Consider the following 13,579-nt stretch of genomic DNA (forward strand, 5'->3'; position numbering starts at 1 on the left):
TAAGTTTTTTACTCTTAGTACTAATGATTACTGAAATCATATATACTATAACTAGCAACTTTCATTACTGATATGAATTTTATGAGTTTACATGGCTTATCTCCTGTAATCATTATTACTTCTCCAGTGGGTGCACAAATTTCTATGGAATTCTTATCATAGATAATTCAAGCATGGTTGTTTACTAACCACTCCATTCCTAACACATCATCAAATTCAACTAATTTTATAGATAATGGGGTTGCAGAAATTTATGACTTAAAAGTTCTATTTCTACGTTGTGCAGAACCTTATTAACTGAATTCATATCTGCCGTTTCTACTGTAGAAATTTGCCTAATGCTGGTTAAAAGTAAGTTAAGAGCTTGACAGAATGAAGTATTTATAAAACTTTGGTTTGTACCCGAGTTAAATAATACTTTTGGGTAAATGTTGTAAACTTAAGAACGTACCGGCTATCACATCAGGAATGAGTTCTGCTTCCTGAGCAGTCAGTTGGAAGGCTCTTACATTCCTTTTTGCTTCTTCTGCAGGTTTGGCTTTATTGTTAGATAGTTTGTTCAGTTTTGGACAATCTGGCCTAAGATGTCCAGCTTCTCCACAGTTGTAGCAGACTGAAAATCTCTTCCTCCTGCAGTCTTCTTCTTGATGCCCAGGAATTTTGCAAAAATTGCAATATCCTTTGCATCTTCCAAAATGCTTTCTTTTGCAAGAATCGCAAAATGGACTAGTGGGAGATTGCCCATTCCCCCCTTTCTTGAAATTGTTATGGTTACCTGAACGGAATCCTTGGGTAATCTTTTGGGCTACTTCCTTCCTTCTATTTTCTTCTCTTGTCCGTACTAGTTCGCTAGTCAGAGTATTGGCTAAGTCCACTGCATCATCAATTGTGCGAGGTTTTGCAGCCTTGACGATATTACGGATTTCAGAAATCAATCCCCAAATATAACGGGAAATAAGTACCGGCTCTGGCGAAGCCAGGGTTGGTACTATTCGAGCATACTCGAAGAATGTCGAGGTATACTTTCGACAATCTACATCCACCATCCGGTGGGTTAAAAACTTATTTGTCATTTGTTCCTTTTCATATTCGGGGCAGAATTTTCTTTCTACAAGGTTCTTAAATTCTTCCCAGTTCATAGCATACGCCATCCTTCTTCCTTTTGCTTGTAACACCGTATTCCACCATTCTAGTGCCCCTTCTTTGAAAAGGTTTGACGCGTACATGACCTGATCATCCTGAGCACATTTACTTATGGCAATTACTGCCTCGGTTTTCTCTAACCATCGCAGAGCCACAGTTGCTCCTTCATTGCCTGCAAACTCAGTGGGTTTACAAGCAATGAATTCCTTATAAGTGCAACCAGGCGTTGCAGCTTTCATTTTCTTAGGGAGCGGAGCTTGTCGTGGTTCATCATCATGATTAACATGATGATTGCCTCCGTTTATGCTATTACTGAAGTTATCTTCAGAAATACGTTTGCTAGGAATGATTTGTTGTGGTTCTATTGGGTTTTTAACAGCAGCAACGATTGCTGGAATAGCGTTAGCTATCCCTTGAGCAATTATTGTTGGAATAGTGTTGGCTATCCCTTGAGCAACGATATTTTCTATATCCTGCCTAGTCATATATTGATCCCCCGGTTGCTGCTCAGATTGATTAACCTCATTAACTGGTTCATTATTTACGTTTTTCATCTGATAATTAATATATATATATATATATATATATATATATATATATAATTTATTAGTATCAAATAATTAATAATTATACACAAAATCATCATACAAATTTCACAATACACATATAGTCAAAACTATCGATTTCTCGATTCCCATTTTTATAATTTATAGTAGGCATCAGTACACGTTTTTATCTTACAAAGTGTTGTTTGTAGTTATTTTACAGATTGATTTTAACTATTACTTATTACATAACCACTGTTTCATACATCCCCTATCCTTTGTTAGATGATATTCTAGTAATGGTGTTCCCTCTTATCGTATTTCCAGGAGATCTGTTCCCCCATCTCTTGGATCATATTCCCAGCATTTCTTAGTTCTTTGCTAAAGTAGCGGAGTTCAGCCATATTCTCGTTACTCATTGGTGGATTTGGTAAAGGTTCTGGATTGAACTGAGGAAAAAGCCTATAGGGATTGTTTTGTAACTATAGTTCATTAGTCAACCATTCGTCTATTCCGAAAGGTTGCGGGTGGATTGAAGGATTTGGAATAGCTGATTCTAAGTTAGTTGGTAGTTATGTTTCAAGAGAGTGAATAAACACATTTTCATTAACAGGCTTAATAGTACTATAGCTTGCCAATATAAAATCTAGATCTTCCTGAGATGGTAATTTTTTTTCAATTTGCCGAGAACTCGCCCCAATTTCCATTTTCTTAGGCTTGGGTTTCCCGAGAGGTAAAGCGTTGAATTCTATAGGTTCCTCTATGTCTGGTATATACCTATGGAAATCTCTGGAAACCTCTATCTTACCGGATAGAGATTTAAATTCTGAAGGGCGTCAGACAAGTCACACATGCTGTTTAGCAAGATATACATAATTACTAAGTTAAAATTTATAACAAAATTTGATAGAAAAACTTTTAAATATTATTTCATACTGGGTAACTATCAAAATAACTGAAATTTATTTATTTACTGAATAAGGCTTCTAGACTGTAAATAATAAAGGTGTTAAAATTTGGGTCAAATTATTTAAGAATTTGCATTAATTGCTATATTGGCTAGCATATAAAGGTCTGCCCATACTGTACGCAATTAGTCAGATAATAAAACACATAATCACAAAATAGCAATTAATAAAAATTAAGTATTTTCTAAATACTTAATTGGCTTAAATCAGTGGCTTGATCAGTGGCTTGATCAGTGGCTCTGATACCACCTTTTTCTGTCACGGCCCCCGACCCGGTTTGACCCGTTTCAGGAGCCGCGGGACAGAAATCCCGTGGTATTTAATTTAGGCGACAGCGGAAGTCTTTCTAAAACAGGATCTTTCAATATTTAAACTATAAATTAGGGATAAATCCCTGTAATTTACAATAAGGTGATTTTACTGAGAAATCTTTATTTTTCAAAACGTGTTTCTTTATTTATTTACATTGAGCCACTTCTCTAAGCTGGTAGTGCTCCACGCCACTTATCTTAGCTCACAACAGATCACCTGAAACATGTTTGAAAAAGGTTTTGTCAGCGGGAAATACTGAGTGAGTTCATTCAGGTTTTATAAAACGACCCTTAGTTATAAATTACAGTATAAGAGCGATTACAATGGTTTATATCTTATATTTATCTGGCGCTCTGTCACAATGGTGACAAGTCACAATGGTGACGATGGTCATATCACTATTAGATTAATGAACCTAAATAGTGATGATTATCCCTAGTAGGTCAATGAACCTAACTGGGAGCAAATTAGTAATGTGCACAATACCCCATTAGCCAGTGATTAAGATAGCCACGACTTAATCCCTGTAATTATAACCTTTGAAAATAATTTGAGGTATTGTAAAACAGTTGATAAAAAGAGAATGACTCACATTGCAGATTTAACGAGCAGTGTATAAGCCTACTGATTAGCCTTGATTATCCTAATTTAAATAATAATGCACACACACAAACGGGTTAGTAACTAATACAGCAATTACGACAATTCACGAGATTAAACCCTCACAATGATTTATAAGTGCAATACTTTAACAATTCAACGGATTCGCAACGAATAACAGAGCATAGTCCGAATTCGAACAGCACTCAAATATTCAAGTCGAAATCACGACGAATAACAAAGTATAAGCTCAATTTGAGCAGCACTCAATCAATCGTTGGATAGTTACAATCGATCGGACGTTGAATCGTAATAGCGATTGAGTTATTACCCTGATTGCGGCAGCACCTCGTGATTCGTGTGTGTTTTAATAGTATACAGAGTATAACTCCGTGTGTAATTCGACTTTTAACGTCGATTTTGTGCCCAGATCCAAGTGCCAATGTCTGCTATTTATACCCGAAATTGGACATGCTTACGGACCGTAAGACTATTACCTTACGGTCCGTAAGGGACACCTATTTACTATAGGGTAGCCACATTTGGGACTAGCCTAGCTGAGTTGACAATTTTAACAAATAAAATTTCAACAACGTTTTATGTTGATAATCGTTAGCTAGGGTTTACCCCCCTTGAGTTTTAGGGGCCCTGATCCTGATTCCGATTGTTCTGGAAATTTTAGGGTTTATGCAGAATTACTTGGGGGTCTCAATTAGGGTTTTCTATTGGTCAAATTATTTTAATAAATATGACTTTTGATGAGAGTTGTTACAATTCTTCACGACCCGAACCTTCAAAACCTCTGAAATCAGTCTCCAAGATCGCCTCTCAAGTCCCCCGGTTCGTTCCTCTTCGGCTGTCCACGTTTAAGCATCCTTATAACCTTCAAAACCCTAGATTTCCATGCAAGTTACATTCTGTTGCCGACATAGACTCTCAAGCGGCCCGTGTAAAATGTAATGGTAAGTCCACGCGGCCCGCCTCACTGCTCAAAACCGGAAATCCAATCTTTAAACTCTCGCGGCCCGCATCCACTTAGGCTGTCCCTTATGCGGCCCGTATGAATGGTGAAAACACATTTTGTTTTGATTTAAGTTAGCGCGGCCCGCGTCAATGCTTATTGAATCCCACGCGGGGCGCCTAAACTCTCCAGAACCGGTTTTTTAACTTGTTTTCGCTTACGAGCTTCCGGTTTTAGTCCCGACACTCTCCTTTGTCATATTTTACTCGTTTTTCGCCCTTTTCAGCTCCAAGTACCTGAAAACACAAATAGACTAGAAGTATGTACAATCTATCTAAAACCGACACTAAAAACGAATAACTAACGACTAACACATACGCGAATACCGATGTATTTTACAATACATCAAATATCCCCACACTTACTCTTTTTTCATCCCCGAAAAAGAATTATGCAAACGGAATCATAGTCAAGGTAATCATTCGGGCCAAAAGCTTATGTTAATTTATTTAAAATCGAGACATATGTTAGTTGCGATTGCAAGTATTTCGATCCTCTTAAACCCAAACCCGGTTCCAAGCCCTTATCATGCAATTTAGGTTCAAATATGGGTCAATCCACCTAGGGTCTCACACTAGAAATTGCATGCCCATCTAATCCCACCTCAAACTTATAGGACAAAAGGAATGATCACTGGACCAATTGCCAACCGTTTTATATCAAAACCAAGAGAGTTTACAATTAAAAATTTTTCCCTTTTTTTTTCCTCTCGTGAGTCTAGACAGTGCTTTCCCAAACCAAGAGGTAATCTGGCTGTAAAGTCGCTATCCCCAACCACAGACTACTTAGTTTCGGTACTTTTTATTAATTTTTCCTTTTTAATGCTTTGCACGGTCGATTTCACACACCCTAGCGGTAATCCGGCTGTAGAGTCACTATCCGGCTGTAGAGTCACTATCCCCAACCCAGACTACATAGAAGTGGCTACTTTCATTTAGTTTCTAGCTCACCTTTTATTTTATTTTTTATTTATTTTTTTTTTACATGATCACAAACTCTAACGGCTTTAACTTATAACGGTGCCCCTTATGTTATTTTTGGCGGTTCCAACTTCCCCACTTTTCCTAGATGAGAACCCACTAGTAAACCGACATTAGGTATATTAAGATCAAAGGAACTCAAAACCGAACCAGGCCTACCCGCATATCCCAAACTAGACACAAGCTCAATTATTTATTCTCATATTATTATTATTTGCACCCGAACAAAAACTCGACTTTTCTATCATTTTCCGTTTTTATTTTGTAAACTTCTTATTTCAAAGGACATTTTCAAATTTATTTTTTTTTTTCAATTTTTTTTTATATTTTATGACTCAAGACTCACTAACTAACTAAAAGACTCACGACTCAAATGTCCCATCCCCACACTTAAATATTGCATTGTCCCTAATGCAAGGATGAAAACATGACTCCTAAAACCTAAAAACAAAATAAATAAATAAATATACAAGTGTACAAGTGGAACGACTTAGCTGAATAAATATATGAGACTGTCAGTATGCCAGTCGATACCACTCATGCCCTCCAATCCAAAACGCGCTCAGCAAACTGTACTAACTCGGACACGCGAACGGAAGCGGCACCAACAACGACCTAACACTCAAATCATACCAAACCAACATAATATATACCATCAAAATATCAACAATCATCCAAGTATTGACCAACCCCAAAACCCTACCAACCAGTATATAATATCAGTACAGACCAAAATATGAGGATCAAAACAGCATAAAATAAAAACAAAAGATATAAGCTCCATAAGCATTGTTGCATATTCTCATGCTCCACCTACTCCCCCCTGCTGCCCGCCTGCAGGATCCTCCTGCTGCGGCTGCAAGTGGAAGTGATCAATAAGAACCTGAATCCATCCCGCATTTCCTGCCTAACCTGCTCCACTTCCTGTCTAACATCTCTCACCTCCTGCCTAACCTGCTCCACTCTATCATACACTGCCTCTAATGTCAACGGCTCTGGCCGCGGCTGTCGAACAAGATACTCTCGTGCCGGCAACTGATGCCTCTGGAGTGGCACCTGGTATCGCCCGGGAATCGTAGTGCGTGTTGCCTCTTCGGCAGCTGGATCTGGTGAGGGTGGTGCTGGCAAAACCTCAGACCACGCTGGCGGATCATCGCATGTAACTATCCTAGTCAGCTGAAAACTCCTCAGCTCCATAAGTGATGGAGCTGGTCCTACACTCATCCTCTCAGGAGGGAAATCAGCAAATATACCCAAATTTGCTGCCAACATCGTAATATACGGCCCGCCATATAACCTCGCCGTTCCTCCTCCCTTCTTTGGCCTCGCCAACGACCATGCCAGAATGCTCGCTAAGTTTGTTGGGCGACGCTCTATCATGCACATCAGACAAAACAAACTGTGCTGATTCACCTTATCCCCTTCATGCCTACCTATCAATGTAGCTGACAGTATCTTGTGCACAAACCGATAAAGAGGATCTCTGATATCAGACGCCACCATGTTGTTTGAAAATGGTGAAATAGCAATGGTGCGCCAAAACCTCGCTAACTCCTCCATCAACACACAAGAATCCTTCTCCTCCTTCACTACCTGCCTCAGCAAACCCCTAAACTCCTCAGACTCGACCTCCTGAACTGTATAAAACCCAGTCGCCTCTGCAAACTGTGGTAAGCTCATGTTGAAGATCTGTTTACCCAACGCAAATGATACTACATCTGGCTCATTAAAACCCCCTGGATGTCTGTAGTAAAATGTGGAATGAAACTCCAGGGTGAGCTCGTAATATTGTGGTGCGTCACAATCCAACGCCATTCTAAATTTTGGCCCTAAAAGCTCCTGCAGCCTCTCAACCTGCCCCAACTGACTAACCAAATCCCAATCAATCTTTCTAAACTCTAGCAACCTCAGCTTTTTAATAGCATCAAACTTCAAATACTCAGCCGACCCAACAGTGAATCGCAACAACGGGCTATCCAACAACCTATTACTCTAACCATGTGGAATCCCGGCATCCCTATATATAATCTCTCTACGTAATGTAGCAGCCGACTGCTCCTAAGCAGCTGCTTGAGCCCTAGTACTGCGCCTCTTGCGATTCACTCCTGATGACGATCCCTCACCTGACATCCTGTTCAAAACAATTCAATAAACATGCAAAACAGGTGAACAGTTAGTAACCACAAGCTATTTTTGGTATTTTTGAGTTTTTTAATTTTTTTTTTTTTGGATTTTTAAGAATTTTTCTGATTTTTTTTATGAATTTTTGAAAATTTTTTTTATATAATAATAAAAAAATAATATACACTCAAACGACGGCCGTATAGCATTTCGTTCGCGGCCGTTGTTCGAAACAAGTGACGTATCGCAAAACGACTTGAAAATAAACCTAACTTCGCCCGAATGGAGATTGAGTACGAGCGAAGCGGTTTAGTAAACAAGCGATGCGATAGAACGCACAATGACACTAACAAGACTCAAGAACGACTCGAAACACCCTAAACGCCCCTAAATGACGCAAAAACTAGAATTTTGACGCAAAGACGACACTAAGACTAATTAGACGCAAACTACAAAAATTTACACTTTTACCCCCTCCCGGCACTTTGCTCGCCCTCGAGCAATCCCAAGTGCCGAGATATCATCAAGCAAACCCGAAGCGTGGAAGCAATGGAAACGGTGCGCGTGAATTTTGTGAAAAATATGGTCTTTATGTCAAAAACGCGCAATCGCTTCCCCGCACTTGAATTTTATGACGCCAAAAACCCAATTGCCCGCCAAATTCCATTTAAACATACCAAACCACCCTGTTCTTAATCATTCGGACAAAAACCAGCCCCCCGTCTACCTATCACTACCCCGTTCGCACGCCTCTCAAAACAATCAACCAATAACTAATCAAACCAACCCAAGCCACCCGCACCCTCTCTAGTATCCACAAACAGATCTGCAAACAAAATGAACTTGACATACTCTAACGATCACTGATGTAAACCCGACTCGACTCGAACAAACTCAATAAAAACGACTGACACTAAGCATACCAGATTGACTAAACAAACCTGCCAACTTAACGCTAAAAAAAACACATACCCTATAAAGACCCGACTCAACTCGACAAAAACAAATCAAACAGATTTAAACACAACAGAATTGCAGAATACGTACCTCTTTCACGACGACGCGAGACAACAGCAAACCCGATGACCTGAACTATGGGAAGACAGTGGGTTTCAACCGGTGTTTAGCAGTCGGATAAGGGAAGACCGGCGGTGTGTGCAGAATTCGGATTGGAAGACAGTGGGTGGTGTGTGGTTGTGAGATGGCAGTCAACGAGATGGTGGTGATGGGGGTGGTTAGCGGCGGGGTGAGGATGATGGGACGGTACAGGTGGTGATGATGGTGGGTAAAGGGATATCGGCGAAGGTAGTGGTACGGTGACCAGACGCAGTGGCCGACGGGATAAGTGGTGGTGGTGTAATCGCCGGAGAAGTGTAAGTGTGGGCGGAGGTGGGGGTAACAATCGCCGGAGAGGTGGTTGGTTAAGTTAGGGTTTGTGAAATGGATCGATTTGGGGGTTTATTGATACTGCTGCCGACATATGACCCTTACGCGGCCCGCGTTAAATGTTAACTTAAGTGTAGGCGGGCCGCGAGCGCCTATAATTTTTTTCAAAATCTTTTAAACCCAAGCGGGCCGCGTTAACTAGAGAGAAAGTGCTACGCGGGCCGCCTGGACAACAAACATCAGTATATTGTTTAGCAGCAGTAACAGTTAACAGTCAAATATAATTATATTAATTCCCAAATTACCCCCTGCACTTATTTCTTCGTTTTTACTGTTAAACGTACCTGCGAGGCTGCTTGTTAGTCGACTTCGGCCACATGAAGAATGATGTACCTGCAAAATACTTGACAAGACACGAAACGGACACAAATACGACATAACGACAAACGACGCAAAAGCACACAAATCACTAAACTAAAGACACGACACGGACAATGACTCAATGTACAAACTCTACACTTGAGTTTTCACTCAAGAACCTACACGGTGGTATCCGGAAGATCTTCGAGAGGAGTTTCCTCCTTCTCGACGTCGTCAATAGGCCCTCCTAAATAATGGTGGCCATTCACTTTCCATGACTCGTCACTCTCCTTATTGTATAGCTCGATCGCACCATGCGGAAACACTTCCCTCACTACATACGGTCCCGTCCACTTCGACTTCAACTTCCCGGGAAACAACTTAAACCTCGAATTTTAAAGAAGCACCTTATCACCAACCTTGAATTCCTTCAACCCCTTAAGCTTCCGATCATGCAACGCCTTCGTTTTCTCTTTAATACTCCACGAACGCTCATACGCCGCATCCCTAAGGGCTTCCAATTCATGAATTTGGAAGTATCTTCTCCTAGCGGCCTCGGTCAAATCTAAATTCACCGTTTTGAGTGCCCAAAGAGCTCGATGCTCTAACTCGACCGGTAAATGGCACGCCTTCCCATAAACGATCATAAACGGCGTCGTACCTAATGGCGTCTTGTAGGCGGCGTGGAATGCCCATAACGCATCATCCAACTTGTCGGACCAATCCTTCCGACTCTTACCTACCGTCTTCTCCAAAATCCTCTTCACTCCTCGATTCGCGTTCTCCACTTGACCGCTCGTTTGCGGATGGTACGCGGTAGACAAGCGGTGCGTAACTCCATATCTCTCCAACGCCTTCTCCATAACCGCATTGCAAAAATGCGTACCGCGATCACTAATAATTGCTCTAGGAGTACCAAATCGCGTAAACAACTTCTTCAAGAACCTCACCACCACTCGTGCGTTGTTCGTAGGCAAAGCTTGAGCTTCCACCCACTTCGAAACATAGTCTATCGCAACGAGGATGTACCTATTCCCACTCGAAGGAGGGAAAGGTCCCATGAAATCAATACCCCGAACGTCAAAGATTTCCAACACTTGAATAGGATTCTGGGGCATCTCATTCCTGAATGAGATATTTCCGGTACGCTGGCATGCATCACAAGCCCTAACAAAATCCTGAGCATCCTCGAACACCGTAGGCCAAAAGAAACCGCAGTCGAAGACTTTTTGCGTGGTAGTGTGTGCTCCATGATGACCTCCCGTCAAACCCTCATGCACGTGCCTCAGGATCTCAACACCTTCTTCCTTACTAACACACCTCCTAAGTATATGGTCGCCTCCAATCCTTAAAAGGTAAGGGTCATCCCATATGTACTTCCTCGCGTCCCTCATCAACTTCCGCTTTTGCTGCGCACTCATATTCTCCATCACAAACCCGTCAGCCAAATAATTGGCTATATTGCTATACCACGGTAGATCCACGGCTCCTGCCATGACAGCATCAATAGACTCGTGAGGGAATCTGTCCCCTATCGCCTCCTCACGAATCTCCTCTCTCTTCGGATCCTCTAAGCGGGACAAGTGGTCTGCCGCCAGATTCTCTGCCCCTTTCTTATCCTTAATTTCAATGTCGAACTCGGAAAGAAGCAGAATCCGTCGTATAAGGCGCGGCTTCGCGTCCTTCTTCTGAAACAGGTAACGCAGAGCGGAATGGTCAGTAAACACAACGGTTTTCGAAAGAACGAGATATGAGCGGAACTTGTCGAACGCGAACACCACTGCTAACAACTCCTTCTCTGTGGTGGTGTAATTCTCCTGGGCATCATTCAAAGTTTTACTCGCGTAGTAAATCGGGTGAAAATGCTTCTCCCATCTCTGCCCTAACACCGCACCAACTGCGTAGTCACTCGCGTCGCACATCAGCTCGAATGGTAAACTCCAATCAGGTGACACGAGGATCGGTGCACTCACTAACTTCTCCTTCAGAAACTCAAACGCTCGAAGGCACTCCTCGTCAAAGACGAAAGGAACGTCCTTCTCCAACAATCGCGTCATGGGGCGTGTGATTTTGGAAAAATCCCTAATAAAGCGCCTATAAAATCCCGCATGACCGAGAAAACTACGAACCGACTTGACACTAGTCGGCGGATGAAGCTGGCTGATCGTGTCTATCTTCGCCCTATCAACCTCAATACCAGCTCTCGAAATCTTGTGCCCTAGCACAATCCCCTCAGTCACCATGAGGTGACACTTCTCCCAATTCAACATCAGCTTCGTCTCTACACATCTCTTCAACATCCTCTCAAGATTCATCAAACACTGATCGAAAGAACTACCGTACACTGAGAAATCGTCCATAAAAACCTCCATCGAACTCTCGACTATATCCTGAAAGATCGCGATCATACAACGCTGGAATGTAGCAGGAGCGTTACATAGACCAAACGGCATGCGTCGGTACGCGTATGTGCCGTATGGACATGTAAAAGTGGTTTTCTCCTGATCCTCTAGTGCAATAGGAATCTGGAAATAACCCGAAAACCCGTCGAGAAAGCAATAGAACTGCTGACCTGCGAGACGCTCAAGCATCTGATCAATGAATGGGAGCGGAAAATGATCCCTACGAGTGGTGTCATTTAACTTTCGATAGTCAATGCACACACGCCAACCCGTAACAGTACGAGACGGAATAAGCTCATTGTAACACCCCGTGTTTTCCAAATGTCAAAGTCAAAGTCAAATGTTGACTGTTATTGGAATTAATCTATTTTAAATTTTCGTATTATGTGGAGTAAGTGTTGTATAAGCAAAATGAATCGAACATTAATTGAATTTCGAACCGATGATCGACTGTGAATGATAGGAAGTAACAATGCGATAAAGATAACTAATCAGTAATCAAACCAATCTAATAATCTTCGAACTCGATGCGAATTTGGTATTGTTATACATGTGTGTGTGCCTTATGTGTTACTTGTGCGTGCTTACTTTATGTTTGGTATGGTATTCAAGCAAATCAATCGAAAATCGAATCGAAACTCGAAAAGTAATCAAACTCAATTGAAACCGACATTGAAACGTGAAATATAGATGCTTGTATGTAGATATAGTAGTTGAGACTGAAAGTAATTTGACTAGGAACTCTATCGTATTCGTATCATCGTCCATCGAAATCGAAACGTCAAAAATCGTCGCAAAACACTCGAAGTACGTGGCGGATCAAACAGGAAGCATCCTGATCGAGCAGGCCAGCCGATCGGCTAGCACCTTGCCAGCCGATCGAGCAGCCCACTCGATCGGAATTCCCAGCCGATCGGCTGCCACTTTCCTCTTTTGGAAGCCTATAAATAGGGCTGTCCTTGTCTTCATTTTCCACTTTTGGAAAGTTCTGACCGGCCAGCTCCTATTCTTCACTTTTTCTCCGATTTCTCTCAATCCGGGTAAGTTTTCACTCTAATTCTTGTACGTTCTTGTTCAATACTTGATTCTACACCTTTCTATCTTTCAAAACTTTGATTCTAACCGTGAAATCACCAAGATCTAAGTGTTCTTGGGTGATGTCATCATAGTGTTCTTGAAGAACATCATGTTTTGGCCTCATTCCACAATGATTAGCTTAGATCTAACCGATTTCCACATAAACAAGCTAAGATCCATCATGGATCTAAACATTTTCATGATATAAATGATTGAAAGAAGGATTTCCAACTTTCTTTCAACTCTTTTACACTCAATGCTTTCAAACCGATAGAAACGGAGCTTGAACCGGCTAACTAATCATTCAAGTAGTTAAGAGGTTCAAGATTCGGATCTGTAAACAAGGTTCACCGATAACGGTTAAACTCTAAACCGGCATTCCAAACCGTTCAACCGGCCGGACTTGGGTGATTCCTGTTCGAGCCAAGGGAACAGGTGGGAACGGAGGTTATCATAGTTCAACACCTTGTCAAGATACCTTGAGAGAATAACAGATAAACAAACAACCAAGTGTTAGACGAAAGGCCGACCAGGTCAGAAATGCTGGCTGAACGGCTAGGCTGTCAAACAGCCCAGCCGATCGGATATGCCAGCCGATCGATCGGGCCAGCCGATCGGCTAGCACATGGCCCCACACTCCCCAAACTTTGAAGAATAGTATTGA

Source organism: Helianthus annuus, chromosome 12 (genome assembly GCF_002127325.2).
Source record: "Helianthus annuus cultivar XRQ/B chromosome 12, HanXRQr2.0-SUNRISE, whole genome shotgun sequence".
Taxonomy (NCBI): Eukaryota; Viridiplantae; Streptophyta; class Magnoliopsida; order Asterales; family Asteraceae; genus Helianthus; species Helianthus annuus.